Source organism: Vulpes lagopus, chromosome 16, assembly GCF_018345385.1.
Source record: "Vulpes lagopus strain Blue_001 chromosome 16, ASM1834538v1, whole genome shotgun sequence".
Taxonomy (NCBI): domain Eukaryota; kingdom Metazoa; phylum Chordata; class Mammalia; order Carnivora; family Canidae; genus Vulpes; species Vulpes lagopus.
In genome coordinates, this window is record NC_054839.1 from 50,181,596 (window position 1) to 50,202,528 (window position 20,933).

The following is a 20,933-nucleotide window of genomic DNA, read 5'->3' on the forward strand; positions in this document are numbered from 1 at the left end:
TGATGGCTGAGTAATATTCCATTATATAGATATAGATATCAATATCAATATTGATATCGATGTACATATAGGTATAGACCACATTTTCTTTATGTATTCATCAGTTGATGGACCTCAGGACTCTTTCCATAATTTGGCTATTGTTGCTAAACAATATCATACTATATGTCATTTAACTGCTATAAACATTGGGGTGCATCTGCCCCTTTGAATAAGTATTTTTGTATCTTTTGTATAAATGCCTTGTTGTGCAATTGCCGGATCGTAAGGTAGTTCTATTTTTAACTTTTCAAAGAACTCCCACACTGTTTTCCGGAGTGGCTACACTTGTTTGCATTCCCACCAACTGTGTAAAGGTGTCCCCTGTTGTTTCCTCTGTTGTTAATTTTACCCATTTTGACAAGTGTGTGATTGTATTTCACTGTAGTTTTGATTTATATTTCCCTGATGATGAGTATCTTTAAGCATCTTTTCATGTGTCTGTTAGCTATCTGTATGTCTTCCTTGGGAAAAGGTTTATTCATGTCTTCTGCCCTTTTCTTAACTGGATTATTTATTTTTTGGGTGTTGAGTTTCTTAATTTTTTATAGATTTTGGATACTAGCCCTTTATCAGATATTTCATTTACAAGTATCTTTTCTCATTTCATAGGTTGCCTTTTGGTTGTGTGGATTGTTTCCTTTGCTGTACAGAAGCCTTTTTACCTTGATGAAGTTATAATAGTTCATTTTTGCTTTTGTTTTCTTTCCTCTGGAGATGTGTCTAGTAAGAAGTTGCTATGGCTGAAGTCAAAGAAGCTCTTGCTCTTACTCTCTAGGATATTAATGGTTTCCTCTCTCACATTTAGGTCTTTCATTCATTTTGAATTTATTTTTGTGTATGATGTAAGAAAGTGGTTCAGTTTCATTCTTCAGTATGTTGCTGTCCAGTTTTTCCAGCACCATTTAGTAAACAGACTATCTTTTTTTCCCACTGGATATTCTTTCCTGTGTTATTGAGGATTAGTTGACCACAGAGTTGTGGGTTTATTTATGTTTTTTTTTTATTCTGTTCCATTGATCTATATGCCTGTTTTTGAGTATCATACTGTCTTGATGATCACAGCTTTGTAATATAGCTTGAAGTCCTGAATTGGATGCCTCCAGCTTTGCTTTACTTTTTCCAGATTCCTTTGACTATTTTGGGTCTTTTGTGTTTCCACACAAATTTTAGGATTGTTTGTTCCAGCTCTGTGAAAAATGCTGGAGATATTTGATAGGGATTGCACTGAATATGTAAATTTCTTTGGGTAGTATAGATATTTTAACAATATTTGTTCTTCTAAGCCATCACCATGGAATGTTTTTCTATTTCTTTGTGTCACCTTCAAATTATTTCAGGAGAGTTCCACAGTTTTCAGAGTACAGATTTTTTTTTTTTACCTTTTTGATTAGGTTTATTCCTAGGTATCTTATGGCTTTTGGTACAATTGTAAATGGGGTTGATTACTTGCTTTCTCTTTCTGCTGCTACATTATTTGTCTATACAAATGCAACAGATTTCTGTACATTGATTATATATCCTGAAACTTTACTGAATTTGTCAGTTCTAGCAAATTTTTTGTGGAGTCTTTTGGGTTTTCTACATAGAGTACCATGTTGTATGCATATAGTGGAAGTTTGACTTCTTCTTCACATATTTGGATGCTTTTTATTTCTTTTTGTTGTTGATTGCAGAGGCTAGGCCTTCCACTACTAAGCTAAATAACAATGATGAGACTGGACATCCCTGTCTTATCCCTGATGACAGAGGCAAAGCTCTCAATTTATCCACAATTGAGAATTGTATTAGCTGTGGGTTTATTGTATAAGGCATTTATGATGTTGAGGTATGTTCTCTCTATTTCAACTTTGTTGAGAGTTATTACAAAGAATCAATGCTGTACTTTGTCAAATGCTTTTTCTACATCTATTGAGAGGATCATATAGTTTTTATTCTTTCTTTTATTAATGTGGTGCATCACACTATTTGATTTGTGAATACTGAACCACCCCTGCAGCCCAGGAATAAATCCCACTTGATGCTGATGAGTGATTCTTTGAATACACTATTGGAGTTGATTAGCTAGTATCTTGTTGAGAATTTTTGCGCTCATTTTCATCAGGGATATTGTTGTTCTCCTTTTTACTGGGGCCTTTTTCTGGTTTTAGGATCAAGGTAATGCTGACCTCACAGAAGAGTTTGGAAGGTATCCTTCATTTCTATTTTTAGGAACAGCTTGAGAATAGGTATTAACTCTTGGCTAAATGTTTAGTAAAATTCTCCTGGGAACCATAAGGGCCTGGACTTCTGTTTGTTCAGAGATTTTTGATTACTGAAACCATTTCTTTGCTGATTATGGGTCTGTTTACATTTTCTATTTCTTCCTGTTTCAGTTTTGGTAGTTTACATGTTTCTAGGGAGTTATCCATTTCTTCCAGACTGTCCAATTTGTTGGTATAAAATTTTTCAAATATGCTTTTATAATTGTTCATATTTCTGTGGTGGTGGTTGTAATCTCTCCTCTTCCATTTGTGATTTTATTTATTTGGGTCCTTTCTCTTTTCTTTTTGATAAATCTGGTAAGCTGATTACCAATCTCAAGTTTTTCAAGGAACCAGCTCCTAGTTTTACTGATGTGCTCTTCCTTTTTGTTATTGTTTCTATATCATGTATTTCTGCTCTCTAATCTCTATCATTTCCCTTTTTCTACTGGCTTTAGGTTCATTGGCTGGCTCCTTTTCTGGCTCCTTTTCTTGCTTTTTTTGAGGTAAGCTTGTATTACTTTCTACTTCCCTCTTAGGACTTGTTTCTGCTGCTTCCCAAAGGTTCTGGACCATTGTGTTTTCATTTTCATTTGCTTCCAAGTATTTTTTATTTCTTCCTTAATTTCTTGGTCAACCTATTAACCTATTAACCTATTAATTCTTTAGGAGGATGTTCTTTAACCTCAGTCCATTTGTGGCTTTTCCAAGTTTTTTCTTGTGGTTGACTTCAAATTTCATAGTGTTGTAGTTGGAAACTATGCCTGGTATGATCTCAGTTTCTGTACTTGTTGAGGCCTGGTTTGTGACCCAGTATGTATTCTATTCTGTAGAATGTCCCGTGGGCACTTGAAAAGTATGTGCGTTCTGCTGCTTAAGATGAAATGTCCTGAATATATCTGTTAAGTTCATCTGGTCCAGTATGTTATTCAAAGCCATTGTCTCCTAGTTGAATTTATGCTTAGAGGATCTGTCTATTGCTGTAAGTAGGGTATTAAAGTCTCCTACTATTGTTGTGCTATTATCAATGAGTTTGTTTATGTTTGTTATTGATTGTTTTATATATTTGGGTGCTCCCTGGTTGGAGGCATAAATATTTACAATTGTTGTATCTTCTTGTTTTATAGACGCCTATGATATAGTGTCCTTCTTCATCTCTTGTTACAACCTTTGGTTTAAAATCTATTTTGTTCTACTCTGGCTTTCTTTGGATGCCCATTTGCATGATAGATAGTTCTCCATCCCCTCACTTTCAATTTGCAGGTGTCTTTAGGTTGAAAATGAGACACTTATAGAGAGTATATAGATGTGTTTCTTTGGTTTTGTTTTTAATCCATTCTGATACCCTCTGTATTTGATTGGAGCATGTAGTCCATTTACATTCAGAATGATTAATGAAATACATGAATTTAGTGCTATTGTATTTTCTGTAAATTTGGTATTTCTGGTGATGTTTTCTGTTCCTTTATATCTTAGTCACTATTCATCTTTCCTTTCCACTTAAAGAATCCTCTTTAATATTTCTCACAGGGTTAGTTTAGTGATTACAAAGTCCTTTAGTTATTGTTTATGTGGGAAACTCTTTATCTCTACTTCTATTCTGAATGACAGCTTTGCTGGATAAAGTAATCTGGACTGCATATTTTTCCCATTCCACACATTTAATATATCATGCCACTCTCTTCTGGCCTATAAAGTTTCTGTGGAGAGGTCTGCTGCTAACCTTATTTGTCTTCCTTTTAAGTGAGGATTTCTTTTCCCTTGCTGCTTTCAGGATTCTTTCCTTATCTCTCTGTATTTTGCAAATTTTACTACCGTATGTCTTAGTGTTGGCCTGCTTTTGTAGATTTTGATGGTTGTCCTCTGTGCCTCTTGGATTTTGATGTCTGTTTCCTTCCCCAGATTAAGAAAGTTTTCAGCATAATTTGCTCAAATAAACCTTCTTTTCCCTCTCTTCTTCTGGAACACCTATGATATGAATGTTATGATACTTTATTGAATTGCTGAGTCCCCTAAGTCTACATTCATGATCCAATATTTTCCTTTCCCTCTTCTTTTTGGCTTCATTATTTTCCATAATTTTATCTTCTATCTCACCTAATCATTCCTCTCCTTCTTCCATCCTTGTGTCATTACATCTAGTCAGTTTCACATCTCAGCTATAGCATTTTTTTTTTTAATTTCAGCCTGATGAGTTTTTAGATCTTTTACTTCTGCATTACAGGACTCCCTGGTTTGCTTTTCTTAAGCTAGCTTGTGTCCTTGTGATTGTTGTTTTAAATTCTGGATCAGGAATATTATTTATATCTGTTTCGATTAGATCCCTGGCTGTCACCTTTTCTTGTTCTTTCTTTTGGAATGAATTCCCCCATGTTGGCATTTTGTCTAGCTCTCTGTCTTCTGTGCATAAGGAAAGCCTGTCATGTTTCTTGATCTTGAGGGTAATGACTTTATTAAGAAAAGGCCATATACTATCCAGAGACTGGCACTTCAGAAAGTGTTTCTGGTGTATGCTGTGTGTACCCTGCTGTTGTGTTTTGACTTCTTTTCCCTCAGATCTGTCCTCTGCAGAATTTCTCCTTGACTGCAGTGGGGAATGTTTGGATCTTGCCCAGTGTGTAGTGAGTTTTAATTAGGTGTACTCTGTTCTACTTGTTAAAAAGGGGCTGATTCTATTTCTACTAGAGCTGAAGCTTTGCAGCACTCTACAGTCAATAGACTTGGTGTGTGAGGGTGGTTTGTGCTGGTCTCCCAGGGGAGAGTTCTGCTGCTGCTCTGGCTCTCAGGCCACACTTGCCATGGTATAGAAACATCTGCAGAATGTAGAGGAGCAGGGCTCCCCTTCTCAAGCTTCTACTGTAGGGCTCTATTCTGTTCAATGAATCCTAACTGTGCTGATAGGCAGGGGGCTAAAAAAGGTGCTCTCCCACTCGATCAACTAGGAGCGGATAATTTGTATCTGCCACTGTCCAGAAAGCCCTCACAGAAGGGTGAACAATGTTGCTCATGTATCCCAGGCCTCCCTCGGATCCCTGCCTTCACCTTGTCTGTGTCTAGACCATCTGCTCACCTGGCAGCCCAGTGCACCTGTGTTTTATCTCAGCTACACTGACTGAGATTCAAAACTACCAGTTTTAAGGACCCACCATGGCACAGATCCCCTGCTCATATGCTATTGAACAGGGCAACTCAATGGTGCCCTCTGGGCTCTTTTGTCCCCAGGGAGGCAGTGCCACCTCTCCCAAGTGCACTCCAAGAAGGGTAATTGTTTTTCAATGGACTCAGGGCATCCTCAGACCATGTTGTCAGCTCCTGGGCCTCTGCTCTCCTTCTCCACAGGAGCACTGATGAGCACACACTGGCCATAGGCCAGACTTCTAAATCTTCTGTCTTCGAGCTAAACTTCTGGTAAAAACTCATGATAATCAGCCCTTCTCATTTTCCCAGTCAGTGGTTTTGGAAAAGTGCTTTCTTGTGCAGTCCCCTGTGCTGTGCTCTCTGTCTCCCTCTCTCCCTCTGTCTTCTCTCTGTGATCAGGGATCCCTCCCACTGTAGCAATTGTGATTTTTTTCTTCCCCAAATCATGTCTCCACACTCCTGCCTTCCACAGTGTGGCCTCTTTTCTTCCTCTAGTTGTACAGTTGTGCTCTCATCCTTAGATCGATTTATTGGGTGTTCAGGATGATTTCATATTTATCTAGCTGTGTTTGAAGGATGAGCCAACCATTGAGTTCCCTTCTCCTTCACCAGCCTCACAGAAAACTTCAGAAATTTCTTCTGTCCATTCTCAAATTTAGTATAAGCATCTCTTTTCTGACACTTGTCCATCCCAGTATGCCTCACAGAGCACTATACCTACTAGACTTTCATGTGGCATTTGTTCAATGAAAGAAATGTCTAATTTTAGATAGTATGTAAAATAGAACACAAATTGTTTAACCTGTCTGATCATGTACACCACATAAAGCAAATTAGAAAAAGTAATAAAACCCAGTCACAGGTACAGATCTAGATGGGCATGACAGGATGACAAGGACTGAGGTAAGAGAAAGATGGACAACTAAGGGCATGTTTGGATTTGCAGGAGGTAGAGAAGAAAACCAAAAGTATGAGTCTCTATTACTCTTAGCTTGTTTTAAGAAAGAAGAAAGAAAGAAAGAAAGAAAGAAAGAAAGAAAGGAAAAAGAAAAAGAAAGAAAGAAAGAAAGAAAGAAAGAAAGAAAGAAAGAAAGAAAAAGAAAGAAAGAAAGAAGAAAGAGAAAGAAAGTTAGTTTAGAGAAAATTTGTTAAGATCTGATATCAGTAACTCTATTTCCCAGAGGAAAGAATAGTCCCAAGGTACAGAAAAGACAAATCTATTTAGCTTCCAAATAGTAAATAACATTGAGGGAGATGTGTTGGGAGTAAGTCCTCAGGCCCATGGTAGATATTCAGTAAGGGATTTGGTTCATAGGCAGATTTTTGAGAAGCAAGTTGAACATCAAATTTTAGGACCAGGACACTGGGTATGCCACCAAGCCAGGGACCTAAATATTGTGAACTGGGGCAAAAAACAGCCTACCAAACTTTAGTTCAAGGGGATACATGTTTGTGGAAGAAGACATATGTCTGGTTATGGGGACACTGGTGGTATATATGGTCTTTAATGTTAGCAGCAATAGTTTGATGTTGAGTTTATGAAAACTGGGCTATATAGTTATTTAAGTCCTTCCTGTCAGATGTCAGGGTTAGTCTATCAATCGGAGACTGCTGGTTGAGGTCAAGGATGTTTTTTTTTTTTAGAGAATGAAGTAAAAGGAATGCACAGGTTGCAAACAGCAGGGGGAAAATCATTGATGTATATTTAATTAAAAAAAGGCAAATGTTCTAGCTAATAATTTTTAGAAAGTGAAGCATTTTGTAAGTTCAAAGTAAAAGTTATTGCCATCTAGTACAACATAGTACTATTTATATGTACTAATTAAAATCAGATAAATTAACAAGAAAAATAATTGTTTTGAACAAAATATAAAATTTCAATTTGGAGTTTACCTACATAAGGTAGACTAAAATATTTTTATTTGAGAAAAATGGAGCAAAATGGTCTTATATCTTAACATGTTGTAATATTTGTTTCAATGATATGTGTTATGCCAGAAAATGAATAATTTGGCTTTTTATTAATCTACTACAACACTTTAAGATTTTTAAAATAATATTTATCATTTTCACACTCATTGTGTATTGGTGTCCATACTAAGAATTTTACCTACACTCTATCACTTAATCTTATATTCATATATTCACATTCACCATATATTATTTTCCTTTTAAAAAGAGAACTTTGAAGCTCAAGGAGATTAAATAACTTGTTCAGAGTCTTGCCATTGGTGAACAGAGTTAGGTTTTACTAAGTAGTTGGTGGATTTCCAAAGTCCTGGGGTTTAAAGAACACACCACTAAAACCAGGTCAGCATGAATACTCACAGCATCTTAAAATGGGCATGCCATAAAATTCATCAGACAGAATGAGAGATTTTGAAAATATAAGAACAGTTTCAAGATAACACAGTTTCACTCATTAATGAAATAGCGAAGTAAAATTGTAATTTATCTTCAGAATTGAACTATTTCATCTTTTTTTGCCCAGAAGCTGGAAGTGTCCTATATTCTTTGCATGGGTCAACAGATAGTGGTGAGAGAAGGTGTGGGTGGAGGGCAAGGTTATTTTATTAACCTCCACCGTGAGCCCCAGTCACGTTACTTGTATCATTATAACTTTTTTTCATTAGCATAGCCTAGTGAAAATCTACCTTACTTGTCATCATAAAATAGCTTGATCTTGCTACTTATCATGAAATGTATACCTTTTGAACAATACCTTGAGATAAGAAAGCACAAAATATTACCTAAAAGTTGGCAAATAGTAAGACTTCACAAAAAATATAGTGATTATATAATTTGGTGAAGTTTTATAATCAATTTAACCTATCCTGTGGTATGTAAGGCAATTTTGCACAGCCCAGTTCAAAATTTTGGATGCAACAGTATATCTTTAAGTAGTAGAAAGAAACAGAAACAGTAAAAGTGAACTTGCTTGAGTTTTAATTAACTTGTGAATACAGAAGAAAGGAAATGGATAATTTTCTAATAAATGTTCAGTTTTATTCATCAAAGGAAAAATGTTTATCCTAGTTGCAATGCTGGGAATTGTATGAAGAAAATAATTTTATAAATACAAATAATGCTTATTCTAAAACATTATGCAACTTTATGAAATGTGAGTCGGGCTCCCATGTGCATCTCTGGTTTCAGGAAAATAGGCAGCATATTAGCTTACACACATTTCTAATTCCTCTATTGTTTTTAAGCTTCCAAGTCAAATGATTACTTAGAACTGAAGATATACAAGAAGTATATATATTTAAAATTACAAACACAGACAACTGTCCTTTCCTCATTATTCTGAACAACAACAACAAAATGCTAAACAAATAAACACAAATCCCCTTTTGCTGTTGAACATTTAATTAGATTGAGCAGCAGGTTTTCTTAGCACTGATAACACTCCTAATCATTCCTGACTCAGAATAAAAGAATTGTGTGAGGATTATTAATTGAATAAACTACTATTGTATTTTTCTTTTTGTCCTCATTTAACTTTACTCTCATATTGTCCAAAACAGGGAAAACTAGCTCTGTGTACCAGAATGGAGCAAAGTTTTCATAGTTAGCAGCTAAGTGGTTTGCTTCCATTTTGGTTATCTCACAAGCCCAAGGAAAATGAAAGTACTAAATTATGAATATGCATTTATTGGAAAAAGCAATTATGATGAAGTATGTGTAATGCTGGCTTTGGAGTCAGAATAGGTTTGGAGGCCACGATCTGTTTTACCAGCAGTTTGGCCTCTGACAGTCGCCTTCATTTTTCTACACCTCAGTTTCCTTATATGAAAAATGTCATAATCACACACCTCAGAGTTGTTCTAAGGATTAAAAGGTATAATATATGTAAATGACTCCACACAATGTCTAGTTTATAGTAGGCACTCAAAATTTTTAGATCTTTTTCTAAGATAAATTAAGGGAGTTGGGGATTATACAATGGCAGGTAACATTGAACTCATTTTGGTTTTGAAAATTGGTGGTTTATAGTATGAGGAACTGATGGAAAGAACCTCTCACCAACTCTAAAACTGCTACCAGACAATAACATCTACCGAAGAACCATTCTGTCCGCCACGCACTTTGGCTTTCACTCCTAGATAGATTAACCCCCAGAATAATTATCTGAAGCTGGATCCCTCTTACCTACTAAAAGTCATCCTCTAAATCTTCCTTATCTTTCTTAGACCATCAGTTTTTCTCTTACATACTGGATCGTTTCCATTGGCAAACAACCTAAAATATATTTTAAAAGTCTTCTCTTGCCCATAGTACAGTACCAAGGGCTGTAAAGGAAGCAGTCTCTCAGAATGCAGGCAGTACTAAGAGATGATCATAGAACGCTATATAGGATATGTCATATAATGTATGTGCATGTGTGGTTAAAACTAGCACATTTATTATTTATCCTATCACAAACATGATTTTTACATTGATTTTAAGTTCTAAAACTGCGGGTGTACAGTCTTCATTGGACCATGAGAACTGAGGTACACACATTCTTTTTGAGGATTAATCGATAACAGGTTGGAATAATTTGAGCTTGCTTCAGAGGAAATTCATGTGTCTAACCCTAGTATATTGAGGTATACAAAAAGAGAAAAAGTAGTAGATTAATGCATTTAAATTACTGCAATGAATTGCCTAAGAAAGGGGAAATGGTAGATGAAGAAAAGCTTCTGTAATGCTTAGAAAATGATTTGTGCATAGATGACTGAATTGAAGTAACTCAGTTCTGTTTTTCATTTTTACAAATTTTGTTCTCCCACTGTTCACTCTGAATGTCCTGCCTAAGTGCAGGAATAGGTCAGAGCCCTGAGGTGTCCCGATCATGCTAAGCACAACCATCAAAATAGACAAGTGTTTATTTACTTAAGGAAGCAATTGACTAGAACAATGACCTCATATATGAGATGAAAAAGTATGGTCAAGCAAGAGGAAACTATTCACTAGCTCTTTACAACTCCGTGGATGATTTTCTTTCTGTTCTCTTTTTAGCTAAGCAAAGTGTTTCAAACTTCACAAAGACAGAGAACAACTTATCTTGTTAAACCATCTCTGAGAACTATACTTGTCAGTGATGTGAGTGAATGACTGTGAATCTTCTGAAATTGTTTTATGAGATCTGCATACAGAAAGTTATCTCTTGGGAGCATACTGATGATATCAAACTACACACTTAAGCTCCTTCGGCTCTAGAAGAGTTCATTTACTTTTAGGTTTATTAATTGGTGCATTTTTGCAAGATTGTCAGACCGTCCCAACTATTCCAAAAGAAAATCTTTTTTACTCATGAGAGCCTTAAGAATGAATTCAATATCTTATCCATAAGATGACTATTTTATTCTTATCCATATTTATTATCTGCCCTTTGTACGTTTTATCACTCTAAAACATTTTGCTAGCATGATCTCATTTATCATTTATTGCTTCTCTTATCTTCTTGCTACTGGCAGGACACTCAGTGAATTGTGTACCTTTTCAAAGTAACACATGCTCCATGAGGCAGAGTGCCAAATATCACTCCCCAGGTAACCATCTCTTTCTCAAAATATTGATTTTCTTCTCTGAGGTTGATCCAAGAGTCCCATGATATTGGTGGCTGTCTACTGATCTCCCCAATGAGGGGTAGGCCTCCTAGGGTTCCAGTCATGGCAAGCTGTCATGGCTTTAAAAACTGGCACACGCTCTGTCAGGAAAGAGAGATTAAAGTGCAACCTTGCTGTTTCATACTTTAATACCATGCCATCTATTAAAAGTGCTTTCTTTGGAGGATTATACTGCTGTTTCTAGCATAGTATCATCTGTACGTTGTTTAAAAATCATGTGGCGTAGAAAATTGCGCACAAAATAATGGAACTTATGGGGAAAATATGATAGAAAAATTTATGCAACTTTGTAGCTAGAACAGTAACATAACTTTTTAACTATTAAAACAAACAGGACACTGCTAGACACAAGAACACATATTAAATTGCTAATGACCTTCCCGTTAAAGCATAACCAATCCAATGAGAGTTTGATGGAAAGTGTAGGAGAAGAGGATTGCAATAACTGAGTTATTTAGACAAGAACAGCATGTATAAATATAGTGGAGAACCCCCAATAAACATTTCCAGAAGAGAGTATGTGGCCGAAGGAAGAATGGCAGATGAATGACATTTTATATAACCACTATACCTCCATTATTTGTGACACTGAGCAGGATAGTAGTCTAATATGGATTCAGCTGCCCTCCCACCAGAGCTAATTATGAATGAGTTAAGAAAAATCACAAAGAACCAACACAATTTCATTCCTTAAGTGTTGAAATGGACAGTTTTCCCTAATGAACCTAAGAAAGGTAAGTGGCCCTGCCTACCTTCTCATCCATGAGTCACCCAGAGAAGAGTTGTATTTTCAGGAGTTACCATTACTGGAGTAGGGAGATCATAATACGTGTAAGTGGCATTTCTCAAAAAGTGAACAAGAAACAAATGTTTGTTAAGAACAAAAATTTTAATTTTCAAAATTTATATGTATTCATTTATTTAAACATTTGACATTATCTCATATTCAGCTCATTGTATTTTCAATTTAGAGATGGCTGAGTATGAGATATTTCTAAATTTTAGCAGAAGTATCAATGGTCAGGGCTCCTGGGTGGCTCAGTCAGTTATGTGTCTGCCTTCAGATCAGGTCACGATCCCAGGGTCCTGGGATACAGCCCTCTGTTGGGCTTTCTGCTCAGCAGAGCGTCTGCTTCTCCCTCTTCCACTGCCCCTCCTCCTCCATTTCTCCCCCCATTCCTCAAATAAATAAGTAAAATCTTTAAAAACAAGTGTCAATGGTCAAGATTATTAACAATGATTTTATAACAAAACCAAATATGAAGCTTAAAATGTATATTATACTGTTGATATTTTTACTTTTCTTTCCTTTTTTATTGGTCTTTTGAAATATTTGCAATGTTCTTTTATAATGGAAAAGAAAGATTTGAAAGGTCAGACTTCGAGAATTGATATTCCTAATTGAGAGATTGTGTGAGCCAATAACAACGTCATGTGCTGATTTCATTTCACTTTAAAGATCACAAATACTCTATGTAGTATCTACTATTATTAGCTATGTTTTACAAATGAAAAAACTGAGGCTGAGAAATATTATGTAAAGCTAAATATTGATTCTGAATGTATATAAAATACAGAAACTCAGAAATAGATAAATGATCTAGAAAGATCTGCAGGGAGAACATGACTACAGAAAATGGCTTCAGAGGAAGCAGAAGGTACATGCCCTAAGAAAGAAAGGACATGGGGAGAAAAAATATATATATGGAGAACACAAGGAAAAGAAACTATGTTCTCTTTCCTGTGGCACAAAAAGCAAGGCATTTGGCACCATGTGAACTTGGAATTCCGAATCAGATTGACTCATTCACTGAGTGAGTAGGATCCAAGAACATCAAGATATTTAACAATCTCAACAATCATTTCATAAAAGCTATAACCCACCATAAACTCAGAAATTCAGATTGGAGGCTAATCCCATACTGGACAATAACGAGCTAGGATTTATATATAATTTGTAAAGAAAGTCAGATTAGGCACCAATTGACCTATATTTTAGTAATACACCAATTACTAAACTAACGCTGTTTTATATTATTTAATGATATTATTTAGTAAATAAATTCTACATTTTAAATATTCCTAGAAGAGTTATGAAGAAGGAAAATATTACAATATAGTGATGTTTCATGAATATATTTAGTTAGAGAAATTCATAGAACGATATCCTTGCTAAATGTTAATATAGTCAATATGTTTCTTTCTCAAATGGACTTTTAGTTTAATCTCACACACACAAAAATGTCTTTATGTAAAGACATTAACATAAGCTGCAAGAAACAATTTGCATTGATAATAAAATGAATTGCTTAGAATATACATATCTTTTTTATAAGCAGTACTATTAATTTAATAATGTATTTTCCATAAAAATTAACTTGTGTTTTTGAATTCATTGACTTTTAAAGTACGCTCAACCTCAGAAATATTAGAAAAATGAACAAAAAAAATGACAATCTTTGGAAGAGGAGATGCCTTAATTGCTAAACAGTTATTACTGCAAACAACCCCATTCAGCAATTTTATTAATATGAAAATTTGTATAAATCAACTGAAAGTAGTCAGTATATATTTAAATAACTATTAATTCTATCATAAAGAGTTGACAATTTGTTGAGTGGTTTTCTAAGTATATGTTGGTTGAGAGATGGTAGGTGGATGATAGACAAGATACATAGAGAAAGTACTGATACTGATCTGTCATCTATTGCTTCAAAGTCTCCCTTCTATTGTCTTCTCTGTGTCATAGAAGGCTGTATTTTTCAGATCCTCTTGCTCTCTGGGTTCTAGTTAGCTTTGGCCGATAGAAAACCCTGACATATGAGAAGACGAGAAGAGAAAAGCCATTCTGCTCTTTCTTTACAGTGATGGAGGCAGCTTCAGGGGCCTGTGACTCAAAGTGTTGGTGATCTCCAGTAGAACTGGAGTTCCCGGTAGGGACAGTGAGTGAGAGACCTGTCCAGTGGTAGTGGTTGTGCCTCCAGCAACTTAAACATGAGCGTGGACCCCTGAGCAGCCCAGGACAGTGACAACTGTCTGATCTCTGAGCAACAACTTTTAGTTTTGCTGCTCTTCTATTCTAAGAATCTTGTAATTTGCTTTATGTACATATCTCTCTGCTTGAAATATTAAGAGTAAATTCTGCTTTTCTGATTAGATATTGGTATAATTAATTGAGAGAAGAAAGAAAATAAAAAAGAAATGAAAAGAAAAAGAAAGAAAGAGAAAGAAAGAAATTCTTGGGACTTTTGGGTGGCTCAGTGGTTTAGCGCCTGCCTTAAGCCCATGGCTGATCCTGGAGACCCAGGATAGAGTCCCGCATCAGGCTCCCTTCATGGAGCCTACTTCTCCCTCTGCCTGTATCTCTGCCTCTCTCTTTCTGTGTCTCTCATGAATAAATAAATAAAATCTTAAAAAAAAAAAAGAAATACTTAATGTATCATTATTAACAATCTTCTCTCCTTCTTCCTTTCTTCTGTTTTTCTGTAGGTTGTAGGACTTTATGACATAATCCAGAATTTGGTTGATGAAGTAAACTTTGTGTGATTCCAGAATCACATTGCTTCCATTCACTTGGTTAAAAAAGAAAAATCCTTTAAAAATGTTTAGCTTAGGGCATCCCAGGTGGCTCAGCAGTTTAGTGCCGTCCTCAGCCCAGGGTGTGATCCTGGAGACCCAGGATGGAGTCCCACGTCGGGCTCCCTGAATGGAGTTTGCTTCTCCCTCTACCTGTGTCTCTGCTTCTCTCTCTGCATCTCTCTGTGTCTCTCATGGATAAATAAATAAAATATTATAAAAAAATAAAAATAAATAAAAAAAAATAAATAATACTTAGCTTATATCACTTTAATTTATTTTTCTGTTTTGCTGGTGCATAGCCTTTAGCAGGCTCTTAATTTTGAGTCAAACTAAAATTTTATTTTCCTTTAAGAGGTAAGTTTGCTGACCTCATTAGTTGATAACACTGATGTACTTGGTCTTTGCCAGAATTGGTTAAAATAATTATGTAGAGGCACATGGATGGCTCAGTTGGTTAAGGGGCCAACTCTTGATTTTGGTTCAGGTCATGATCTCAGAGTCCTAAGATCCAGCTCAGAGTTGGATCTCAGCAAGGAGTCTGTCTAGAGTTCTCTCTCCCGCCCTCCCCTTGTTCACACTCTTTCTTTCTCTCTCTCTCTTTCTAAAAGAAGAAAGAAAGAGAAAGAAAGAAAGAAAGAAAGAAAGAAAGAAAGAAAGAAAGAAAGAAAAAAAGAAAGAAGAAAGAAAGAAAGAAGAAAAGAAAGAAGAAAGAAAGAAAGAAAAAAGGGAATATTAAAAAACAATTATGTATAATATTTTATATTTGCTGGGTTTGTTTAGCTTCTCTTGCTATAAAATATTTTGATATTTAATAAAATTGATATTTTTAAGTGATTAGCTTTGCACCCTTTTTTTTGTTTTACTTTTTTATTGACTTTTTAATATCTCCATGAAGTATTATCATTATTATTATTTTTATTAACTCGTTTGGCAGTTTTTAAGCAAATCCTTTAACATTCACCTGTTGCTTCATCAACGTGTTAGTTCTTCTTTTCTCCTTCCCTACCCCTACATTTTTATTCCATCTCTTGATTTTAAAACTACATCTGTCTGGTTTTCTAGGCATTACAATATGCATCTTTAATTTACCACAGCCTAAATACACATAATAATAAATTGCTTCAAATGATATAAAAACCATTTAGTGGTATAAATGGTTTTTTGGTCCCCCACAACCAATTGGTCCCCCACAACCAATTTTCTATACCCAGCAAAATAATTTTTATTATTTTTCTTAAATGGACAATTGTATCTTAAAGTAATCAAAGATAATAAATAAATGTTTCATATTTCACCAGTTATTTCTTCTCTTTGATATTCTTCATAACTTTCCAAACTATGGGAAATCTCATTCTATTCTCAGCATAGCTGGCACCTTTTTGTGTCATGGGGAGTCTCTGCTCAGCCCCACTCTCAGTTTTTTGCCCTCAGAAATTCATGGTTCCTGGACTCCAGCCTTCCTAGGGCAGCTGCAGGGTACTCACTGAGGTCAGTCTGGGGGCTGGAGGAGGTTGGCTCAGCAACTCGTGTTCAGAAAAGTCTTGAGGTGATCCTGATGGGCACAATCATTTAATTTTTAAAAAATATTTACTGTTTAATGTTATTAAAAATAAAACATAGAAAATTAGTCACTACCCAGTGTTTAGAGTTTAACTTAAGAGTGTCTATACATAGGAACTGATGATTTGTAATATTTTACAAGTAATTCCTATGAAGTAAAAAAAAGAAATTCCTATGGAAACTGCATATTTTCATCCATCTACCACATAAAACTGACAGAATAATTTTTCCTTTTGGTGAAAAACTTTTCCTTGAAACTCTCAGAATGGAATTATGAAAACCCTACGTGATTTTTTTCAAAGGACATTGTCAATGCGACAATCCAGTAACAGTTTAAAGTGAGAGTTTATGTAAATATCTGTTTGTTTCACGTAACAAAACATTAAGCCACAAAGATCCCTCCCCCTTCACACACACTATTCTTTCTTCCCTAGGCTACATCACTTTCATCTGATATAACAGATGATTTTGGAAATAGGGGCAATCATTGTGTTTTTGTTGTTGTTTATGTATAATTTTATGATTTGACCAAAATCCTGAGAGTCAGTCCTATTCCTAGTAATCAATGCATTGGGGTGGGAGGAAGTGCTTTGTAAACATTCAGCATTTACTGGATTTTAAAAATTAATGAAACAGCCTGGAACACAAAGTTGCAGAGTAGTGTTCTTGGACACTTATTTCTAAATCTATTTAACTGCAATTATTAACTTATACAAAAAAAAGTAATAGATGGAAAACCTTTGATATATAATATAAGCTGAATAAAATTAGAGAGGTGGAGATGAATAGTTTCCTAAGGAGATTTTGAATTTGGAATTGATTTGATAGAAAATCCAGCATATTGCAGAGACATTAAAAGATCATCATCTACAGAAGGTTTGCTTAGTATGAAATGAGAAGTGGAAATAAATCTTACAACAGACATCAGATTCTCATTCTTCTCTACCCAAATTCTATTTACTGCCCACTTTAAAACTGTATTTTTCTGTCTTGTCTAAGTTCGTTTTACCATTCTGCTTTTATCACTACCTCCTTTGCTGTGCTCTGAACCAAGCTACCATCATTGATCCCCTGGATTATTGCAGAAGGACATCCCCATCCCTGCCCCTGCCCCACCCCCAGCATCCCTTGCTCCAGCCATTCAACTATCCTGCTCTCTACACTGGCTACTTTACTGGATTTGTCTTTTGTTTTCTTTGGTTCGCATGCTTTTTTCTTCAGATATTTGCATAGCCCTTCATCCTTTTTCTTTATATTTCTTATCAAATATTGATTTCCCAAAAAAAGTCATCTTTGGCCACTATTCAAAATGGAAACCCCCTTTTTACTTTACTTTCCCCCTGGTCTCTTATTACTATCTCACTTGCTCCATATTTAATCAGTTATTTATCTTGATTATTGCCAGTACCCCCCACCCCACTCCTATGCATTCAAGCTCCAGAGGGGCTAATTTTCTGCTGTTCTATATGGTATCTTTATTGCCATCAGAATGATCTAGCATAGAGTAAACACTCAAATAAGCATCTATTGATTAAAGAATGAAAATATAAACAATAGTGACACAAAAACTGGGGATAGAACATCAACATTGGTTTATAGACTAAAAAAACCCAAAGGAGACAAGCATATAAAAATAATCAAATTCCTACATAATCAAATAAATGAATATTTAAAATCTTTCAATTATAAAATAAATAAGACAGGGAGACGTAATATACAGCATGGGGAATACAGCTTACAACATCATAAGAACTGTATGGTGCCAGATGGTAATGAGAAATAGTGTGGTGATCCCTTTGTAATGTATAGACATATCAAATCATTATGCTGTACATCTGAAACTAATATAATATTGTATATCAATTAATCACCAATAAAAAAATTAGTGAGAATACTCTGTACTTAATGGGTACAGACTGGAGGGATGCTAAGACTTGCCAAACAATGAGAAACCATTATTTGTAAAAGCAAATAAAATCTCAAATTCTTTGTCATGTGTCCTTTCTTGTAAGAATGTTTCAGTAGATACAAAGTAATTATTTTAATTACTGATGTGGTCACCAAAAAAGAAGAAACCCCCCACAAAAACAAAATTGAAAATAGGAGATGTTGGAGCGTATTCTTCATTGATTTTGGAAAATACTCAGCATTTCAGAAAACTGAAGATCATTTACGAGGGGAAAAAGAAAAGGAATTCACAAGGACTTAAAAGTTCAACAAAGCAGCCAACAATGTGAAACAGCAGCAGAGCATTTTGCATGCTGGCGAAAACTGGCCTCATTAGCAAAGCCGTGGCTTGGGGCTGACTCTAGGGAAGGATCCAACTCGGCTTCCTGCAGAGCTGATTGCGAGACATCCTTGGTCTCACTTTGTCAGAGGCTGCTCAGCGTGCTTCCTGGCCTAAGGTAAGATAGCAGTCAGTACCAAGGCAAGTGGAGAGGGACCAGCATTTTGAAATAAATAGAATGAAAGTCCACCATAAAGGTTGCACTGTATGAAGTAGGACCCCAAATCTCTATATGATGAATCCTTCAAACACAGTATGTGCCAAAGCTATTGTTGACACACACTGAAAGTCTCAACACAGAATCCTAAATATATTTATGTATGAATACCACACACATGCACACACACATGTGTATGTGTGTCCATCTCTACACACACATACCTATATGTCTATTTGGGGCTGCCGATTCTAGGGAAAATTTCCTGAAAAAATTTTTGTTTATAAATTTTATGACCTGATAAGGATGAAAAAAGCACCTAGTTTTAATCATCTTAGGTTAATTAAGAACAGGACAATCTATGATCTCACATATCAAAGACAATTCTTTAATGATTAAACAAAACAAAAATTATGACCTCACTTACTGTTTTACATATTCAGGTTCAAATGGAAAACTGCTAACAGTAATAGAAATTGCATGTAAATTTTTTTAAAGATTTTATTTATTTATTCATGAGAGACACATAGAGAGGCAGAGACACAGGCAGAGGAAGAAGCAGGCTCCATGCAGGGAGCCCAATGTGGGACTCAATCTTGGGCCTCTGGGATCACATCCTGAGCCGAAGGCAGATGCTCAACCGCTGAGCCACCCAGGCGTCCCAACATGTAAATTTTTTTAAAAAATAAGATGAACAGAAATTATTGTATTATCCTTGAGATTTCTTGGGATTTTTTTTAGTAATTATTTAATATTTACAAATTTTCCAAGCTAATCAACTCTTGAATTTCAGGAAAAAAAATGGTTGCAATAATATGATATTTATAGGCTAATCACATTAAATTTTAAAACTTGAAAATCAGATACTGTATCGAACAATGAGAAAGGAGAGGATCAAAGGAAATAATGGCCAGCCAGAACTGTAGTGGCACATGGAACCAGTTAGAACAGGGTGGTTGGAATATTTACAGGATGCTGAGCAAAGTAGCATCATTGAGAAAGAGTGTATGTGTGCAAATCATTTTCTAATCAGCTTGTGTAAGTGGTTCAAAAGGAATGGGGTCAGTTTCAAAACCAGATCCAAAGAAACAAACCCAATTTGACAGCAGCCTAGGCTTAACGGGAGCAAGAAGCTGGAAAGGGAACTGTATTCTGGAGCCCTGGGGCAGGATGAGAGGTGAATGGGTATGGTTGGGCAGGAGATGGGGGTCAAGCCCTGAGCAGCAGGAATGAGAACTGATCTGGGAAGTCCACCCAAGCAGAAAAGAAGCAGATCGTCAGTGAGCAAGGCAGATGGCAGGAATCAGAAGTCAAAAAACAAAATTAGCCAGATCAGTATATAACATAGTGGTCCCCGCTAATCTGTGGGAGATATAGTCCAAGACCCCAGCGGATGCCCGAAACCACAGACAGTATTGAACCTTACATATATTTTTTTCTTATACATAGGTGCCTATGATAAAGTTTAATATATAAATTAGACACAGTAAGAGGTCAGCAACAATACCTAATAATAAAATAGGAAAATTACAACAACGTACAGTAATGGAAGTTATGTGAATGTGGTCTCCCTCTCTCTCTGTCTCTCAAAATCTCTCATTGTACCGTACTCACCCTTCTTCTCTTGATGATGCTAGATGATAACATGCCTACGTGATGAGATGAAGTGAGGTGAATGATGTGGGCATTGTCACTAGTGTTCTTAGGTCAGGCTACTTTATTGACCTTCGGAGATGTCAAGAGGAAGATCATCTGCTTCTGGACCATGGGTGACCATGGAGTTACTGAAACAACAGAAAGTGAGACTGTGGATAAGGGGCAGGAGGGACTATTGTATGAGGAAATCTTCCTTCTCAGACCTAGGGAACGTTTTAATTCAGAGGGAAAAAGACCATCCCTTTGGGATCTCCATTCCTCTCACCGGCTCTCACATTACCTCCCCAAAGCTGTACATGTAGGGATACAGAGAATGAGGTGCATTGGTTCTAATGCACCATTGCTTTTTTGTTTGAACCACTCTCTCCTGGTTAATTCACAGAGGAACAGAGCCAGGTACTAGGAAGTGCTTAAAGGATATACATTAGATTGCACTCATAGCCCACGAGGGCTGATCCTTGGTCTGACCATTATTAGTTCCACCAGTGATTTTGATATTAAAATCTAGCACCTTCTCATTAAATCCTCTAAGAACGTCAATATCGTGACATAGCTGCTACCTCATATAGTTTTAAAACTCAATTTGACCATGACAAATTGTGGAAGCAAGCACAAACAAATCAGACAAAGCCTGAAAAAAGCAAGGGCATGCTGCCATT